Genomic DNA, 6,876 nt, shown 5'->3' on the forward strand with positions numbered 1-6,876 from the left:
GGAGGCTGAGGCAGGAGAATCACTTGAACCCGGGAGGCGGAGGTTGCAGTAAGCAGAGATCGTGCCACTGTACTCCAGTCTAGATGACAGGGCAAAACACCATCTCAAAAAAAAGGAGAAAAAAAAAGAATAAAAACTTGTATCCATTATTATATCAAATGATTAGTAAATTATTAGGATATAAATACTGATTAAGTTGTTTGGACTTTACTTAATAAACAGAATTATTAGTTTGGTTTTTCTGTGGTGGGCATGGAAGAGGCACGATGAAAAAAATTACTGCGACACTAAAGGTGCCTTTGAGCTGAGAAAGCTTGGGAGACTCTGCCTCACACAGTTGGATCCTAGATTGCTCTGTTTTCACTGCTTTTTTGTGGTTTGTTTGCTTCTTTCCTGCATCTCATCACTACTGTTCCCAATATGCCCTCTTTATACTCATAGTGCTTACAATTGCAAGCACTTCATATATATTAATTTATTTAATATTTATGACAACTGTGCAAAATAGCTATTATTATTCCCATTTTATGGATGAGGAAATTGAAGCAAAAGGTTAAATACTTCATTCAAAGTCATACAGTTAAAAAGCAGAAGCACAGGATTCAAACACTCAGTTTGACTCCAGAATCTGTGCTTTTAACTATCTTATTCTGTCCTCCCAACCCAGATCCACTAGTTGTTAATTTTGATCTGCTGTAGACATGGAAACTAAATATCCAAGCTTGTTGCAACTATAGGTAATGCAAGAGCTGAAAGTCACTACTGGGAGAAAAGTGCATGAACACTACAGTATGTGCAGTCTTCACAAGACTGAGTAGCATAAAATACTTAAAAATAATTTGGGAGGTTGAGGCAGGAGAATTGCTTGAACCTGGGAGGCAGAGGTTGCAGTGAGCTGAGATTGAGCCATTGCACTCCAGCTTGGGCAACAAGAGCAAAACTCTGTCTCAAAACAAAAAACGAAAACAAAAAAAACTCTTTCCCTCTGACTTCCTCAGCTGCTGTAGCCAGGGAAGGTGGGGGTGGGAGTGGGTGGGTATTTATTGGATTACACAGGATGTCTCAGGCTTTCCGTGATTTGCTGGGGGTCCATGTTAAACCCAGATCTTCCAACCAGCAAGTTACTCTTCTATGGAAACAAAAAAGCTTAAAATGCTCCCTTCACTGTAGGAGAGGACAAAAGTGGGCAGAAAATGCAATACGGATACATGACAAAAGCAGGATTACTTAGAAGTAGGCAGGGCCATATTAATTCACAAGGAGAAAGATCACTTCAGAGGCAACAGGAAATAAGAAGGGGGAGTTTTGCAGACTTACTGGAGAAAGCAAACTTCCTCAGAAATAAGATTAAGACTGTACTTAAAGTGAATCTTGAGCATATACAACCATGATGACTTAGGTGAATATCCCAGACATAAAAGAATCAGCAGAATTTGGATAGTGGAAGAAGGAAAGTCCAGCTCAGATCAGAGGAACTCATATCGGTTAAGAGGTTTCCTTAACGTTCTAACGAAGAGGAACTGAAAGTTTAAAACAGAACCTACTAAGCCACCTTTGGAGATCTTTATACAGATTTCTGCATAAATCAATCAATGGGGAGTAAACCTTCAGACTTGGGTTTAACCTTTCTCAGTGAAAGGGTTTTTTTTTTTGAGATGTAGTCTCACTCTGTCACCCAGGCTTGAATGCAGTGGTGCGATCTTGACTCACTGCAACCTCTGCTTCCTGGGTTCAAGCAATTCTCCTGCCTCAGCCTCCCAAGTAGCTGAGTTACAGGTGTCTGCCATGGCACCTGGCTAATTTTTGTATTTTTAGTAGAGATGGGTTTTCATCGTGTTGTCCAGGCTGGTCTTGAACTCCTGACCTCAGATAATCCATCCGCCTTGGCCTCCCAAAGTGCTGTGAGCCACCTCGCCTGACCTCAGTGAAAGATTTTTGTGAGCTTCATAAAAACTCACAGAAGCTTTTTGTGAAAAATCCCCCTACGTGTTGGTTTCTAGATAGCAACCTGGATGGCTAGACCCTACCTCATGTGCAGTTAAAATTCTGATTCCCAGAATGGACAAAATGAGAGGAATACCTTTTTTAGTCTGAGTGTAATATACAGAACACAAACTTCCTGACAATGCTGAGGATGTTCAGAGTTTTTGCTTATGAAACTGCTTGAGAGCTGGATTCTGGATAGGTGGCATTTATAGCAACATTGTGTCCTAGATTTCCGAGGACAGCCCAGATTTCAAATATCCTATCTTATTGTAATTATAAGTAGACTTAGACTTGTGCTCTCATGTATCCTGATTTGGATAGAGAGGAAAATATGGTCATAATATAAGTGATCCTTTCTTCCAGTGTATGATAAGCATAAATACCAGAAAGAAGTCATGGTGAGGTCTAGAGGGATTAACAGTGGTCTACTAAGATTAGCCCTTGGTAACATGCTGTTAAAAAAAAAAAAAAAAAAAAAAGAAAAAGCAGCTATCTTTGGTGTGGAAAAAGCAGAAAGAAACTCCTGCAAATTCAGGGATGGTATGTGTGCTATTTGAAGAGAATAGAAGAGCCCAGGGGAGAGAAGTTTGGGGACAAAAAAGAGATAGGCTACTCCTAGGAAAGGTCAGCTGTGTCCTCTTTGGAGAGGCAGAAAGGACTAAAAGTCTGAGACAATTAGAAGGACTGGGGTGGGGGTAGGGAAAAGTTACACAAAGACTCAGAGAAGAGAGAAAGGGAAAATATTAAAAGTAAAGCTTAGAAAGAAATTTACAAGATAGACTCAGGAGGGCACACTTAGCAAGAGAAGAGAGATAGTTGGGGGAGAAGAAGAAAAGAGAAGCTAGGGAGAACAAGAACAGGAGAGAGAGAATGAAGTGGTGGGAGCTGGAGCATGTATGGATGAAAGAGAAGGTGAGCAGCTTACAATTTCTCTTGTGATTGGATGCTGGAGGGCCCCAGAGGAATGTTGGGAGCGATCTAAGGCTGGGATCTCTGGAACTAGACCAAAGACCGTCCAAAAAAGAAAAATTTAGAGCTGTATACACCATCTGCTAGAACTGGCGATCCCTTCAGGGATCCCTTAGAAGTCTTCCCTCCAAAGCTGTGAGTGATCTTATTCTCTGGGGAACTTTAGAGAGACCCAGCAAGACAGTTTGTTGATGTTGTATAACCTTAAAATACTGTTAGCAGGCCGGGCGTGGTGGCTCACGCCTGTAATCCAAGCACTTTGGAGTCCAAGGCGGGCGGATCACCTGAGGTCAGGAGTTCGAGACCACCCTGACCAACATGGTGAAATCCCGTCTTTAAAAATAATAAAACATATTTAAAATAAAATAAAATACTGTTAGCTTGCAAGGTGAGGGGTATTTAGCTGATTAAAAGGTATGTTTCTCAGGTTCTTGGGGACATCAAGAGAAGTAAAGTGTGTGAACCCCTTCCACCAAAATCTGAGACTTTATGCTACCAGGCAATATTTATTTTTCAAAGGAAAATACATGTGTAGATGCTACAGCCCTTGCCCAGAGATTCAGAGAAGCTTATCATTTTTAAAGCTTAAAAATGTTTAGTTGGTTTTCTCTCCCACATAATAGTGTAAGTGGAATTTAGTACAAACCTCTTAAAAAGCAATTTGGCAGTACATATCAGGAACCTTTTAAATTTTCACACTACTTGATATAGAAATCCCACATCTGAGAATTTTCTCTGAGGAAATAACCTTATAGTGCTTTATGCATTTATGCAAAAGCATTATTTATAATAGCAGAAAATTAGAAGTAACTTAAATGCCCAACAATAAGGACTGGTTAAGCAAACTCTGGCACCTTCTCTTAATGTAATATTTTGCAGATGCTAAAACTGTCTTTATAAAGCATTTTTAAGGATATGGAAAAATACAGCAAAACATTAAGTAAAAAATTATAGACAAAATACAATCTCAACCATGTTAAAAGGCATTTAAAAAAAGACTGGAAGGAAATATGGCAGAAAGTTATTTAAATTGGTGATCTTAAAATAATGGAGTTATGGATTATTGTTATCATTATTTTTTTCTTTATGTTTTCCAGATTTTCTGTAAAAGACCTTTAATACTTTTATAATCAGAAAAAAGTTTAATTTTAAAAGTTTAAAAACATCAGGGAACTAAACATTTATAAACATAAAAGTTATTTTGCTAAAAATAATTTTTTTAGGCCAGGTATGGTGGCTCATGCCTGTAATCCCAGCACTTTGGGAGCCTGAGATAGGCGGATCGCTTGAAGCTAGGAGTTTGAGACTAGTCTGGCCAACATGGTGAAACCTGTCTCTATTAAAAAACACAACAATTAGGCCGGGCACAGCGGCTCACACCTGTAATCCCAGCACTTTGGGAGGCCGAGGCAGGCCAATCACCTGAGGTCAGGAGTTCAAGACCAGCCTGACCAACATGGAGAAACCCTGTCTTTACTAAAAACGCAAACTTAGCTGGGCATGATGGCACATGCCTATAATCTGTGCTACTCGGGAGGCTAAGGCAGGAGAATTATTTGAATGCAGTAGGCAGAGGTTGTGGTGAACTGAGATCATGCCATTGCGCTCCAGCCTGGGCAACAGAGTGAAACTCTGTCTTAAAAAGAAAAAAGGAAAGAAAAAGAAAAGAAAAAGAAAAATTAACCAGGCATGGTGGTGCATATCTATAATCCCAGCTACTTGGGAGGCTGAGGCATGGGAAACACTTGAATCTGGGAGATGGAGTTTGCAGTGAGCCAGGATCGTGCCACTGCACTACAGCCTTGGTGACAGAGGGAGACTCTGTCTTAAAAAAAAAAAAAAAAAAAAAAAAAAAAAAATTAGGCTGAGCACAGTGCCTCACGCCTGTAATCCCAGCACTTTGGGAGGCTGAGGTGGGCAGATCACCTGAGGTTGGGCGTTTGAGACCAGCCTGACCAACATGGAGGAACCCCATCTCTAATAAAAATATAAAAAATTAGCTGAGCATGGTGGCACATGCCTGTAATCCCAGCTACTTGGGAGACTGAGGCAGGAGAATGGCTTGAACCTGGGAGGCAGAGGTTGCAGTGAGCCAAGATCACGCCATTTGCACTCCAGCCTGGGCAACAAGAGTAAAACTGTGTCTCAAATAATAATAATAATAATAATTTTAAAAAGTTTTTCATTCTTGCATTGCTGTAAGTTAAAAATAATTTTACAAAAGATTTAGGAGTAAGCAACTGAATAAAAGAAAACAAATAAATGTTAAAAGAAATAAAATGGGCCAGGCACAGTGGCTCACACCTGTAATTCCAGCACTTTGGGAGGCCAAGGCGGGCGGATCAGAAGATCAGGAGTTCGAGACCAGCCTGGCCAACATGGTGAAACCCCATCTCTACTAAAAATACAAAAATTAGCCAGACATGACCGTGGGTGCCTGAAATCCCAGCTACTCGGGAGGCTGAGGCAGGAGAATCTCTTGAACCCTAAAGGCGGAGTTTGCAGTGAGCCAAGACTGTGCCACTGCACTCCAGCCTGGGCAACAGAGCGATAGTTCTGTTGCCCAGTGATACTTCTGTCTCAAAAAAAAAAAAAAAAAGAAATGTAATCACTGGTAAAACAGGTATTTATGAAAGCTAGTAGAACATGAGAAATGCTTATGATTTAAGGTGAAATGAAAAGAGGCCAAGATAATTATGATTACAACCACCCAGTTTAGCACCTTTAAGCAATCATACTCAGCCCCACAACATACAGAAGGCACCCAGTAAAAGGAATTTCGCTACACATATTGCCATACCTGCTGTATATGTCTGTTTTCATGCTGTTAATAAAGACATACCTGAGACTGAGTAATTTATAAAGGAAAGAGGTTTTTGTTTTGTTTTGTTTTTAGACAGTCTTTCTCTGTTGCCAGGCTGGAGTGCAGTGGCATGATCTTGGCTCACTGCAATCTCCACCTCCGGGTTCAAGCCATTCCCCTGCCTCAGCCTCCCAAGTAGCTGGGACTACAGGTGTACGCCACCACGCCTGGCTAATTTTTTGTGTTTTTGTTTGTTTGTTTTGAGACGGACTCTCACTCTGTTGCCCAGGCTGTAATGCAGTGGCATGGTGTCAGCTCATTGCAACCTCTGCCTCCTGGGTTCAAGCGATTCTCCTGTCTCAGCCCCTTGAGTAGCTGGGATTACAGGTGCTGGCCACCACATCCAGCTACATTTTGTACTTTTAGCAGAGATGGAGTTTCACTGTGTTGGCCAGGCTGGTCTGGAACTCCTGACCTCGTGATCCACCCATCTTGGCCTCCCGAAGTGCTGGGGTTACAAGCGTGAGCCACCGCACCTGGCCTATATTTTTTTTAAGTAGAGACGAGGTTTCACCATGTTGGCCAGGATGGTCTCAATCTCCTGACCTCATGATCCGCCTGCCTTGGACTCCCAAAGTACTGGGATTACAGGAGTGAGCCACCACGCCTGTCCAGGAAAGAGGTTTAATTGACACATAATTCAGCACGGCAAGGAGGCCTCAGGACACTTACAATCATGGCAGAAGGGGAAGCACATCCTTTGTCACATGGCAGCAGCAACGAGAAGTGCCAAGCAAAAGGGGGAAAAGCTCCTTATAAAACCGTTAGATCTCATGAAAACTCACTCACTACAACGAGAACAGCATGAGGATAACTGCCCCCAAGATTCACTTACCTTCCACTGGGTCCCTCCCATGACCCGTGGGATTATGGGAACTACAATTCAAGGTGAGATTTGGGTGGGGACACAGATCCAAACTATATCATCTGTCATGACTAGCTCTCTGTCTTAATCCATTTGGCTGCTGCAACAAAATACCTTAATCTGGGTATTACAAAAAATAGAAATGTATTGTTCACGTTTCTGGAGACCGTGGAGTCCAAGATCAAGGTGCCAA

The sequence above is a fragment of the Sapajus apella genome, unplaced genomic scaffold, assembly GCF_009761245.1.
Source record: "Sapajus apella isolate SASKATOON/1434 unplaced genomic scaffold, GSC_monkey_1.0 scaffold36, whole genome shotgun sequence".
In the NCBI taxonomy this organism is placed as follows: domain Eukaryota; kingdom Metazoa; phylum Chordata; class Mammalia; order Primates; family Cebidae; genus Sapajus; species Sapajus apella.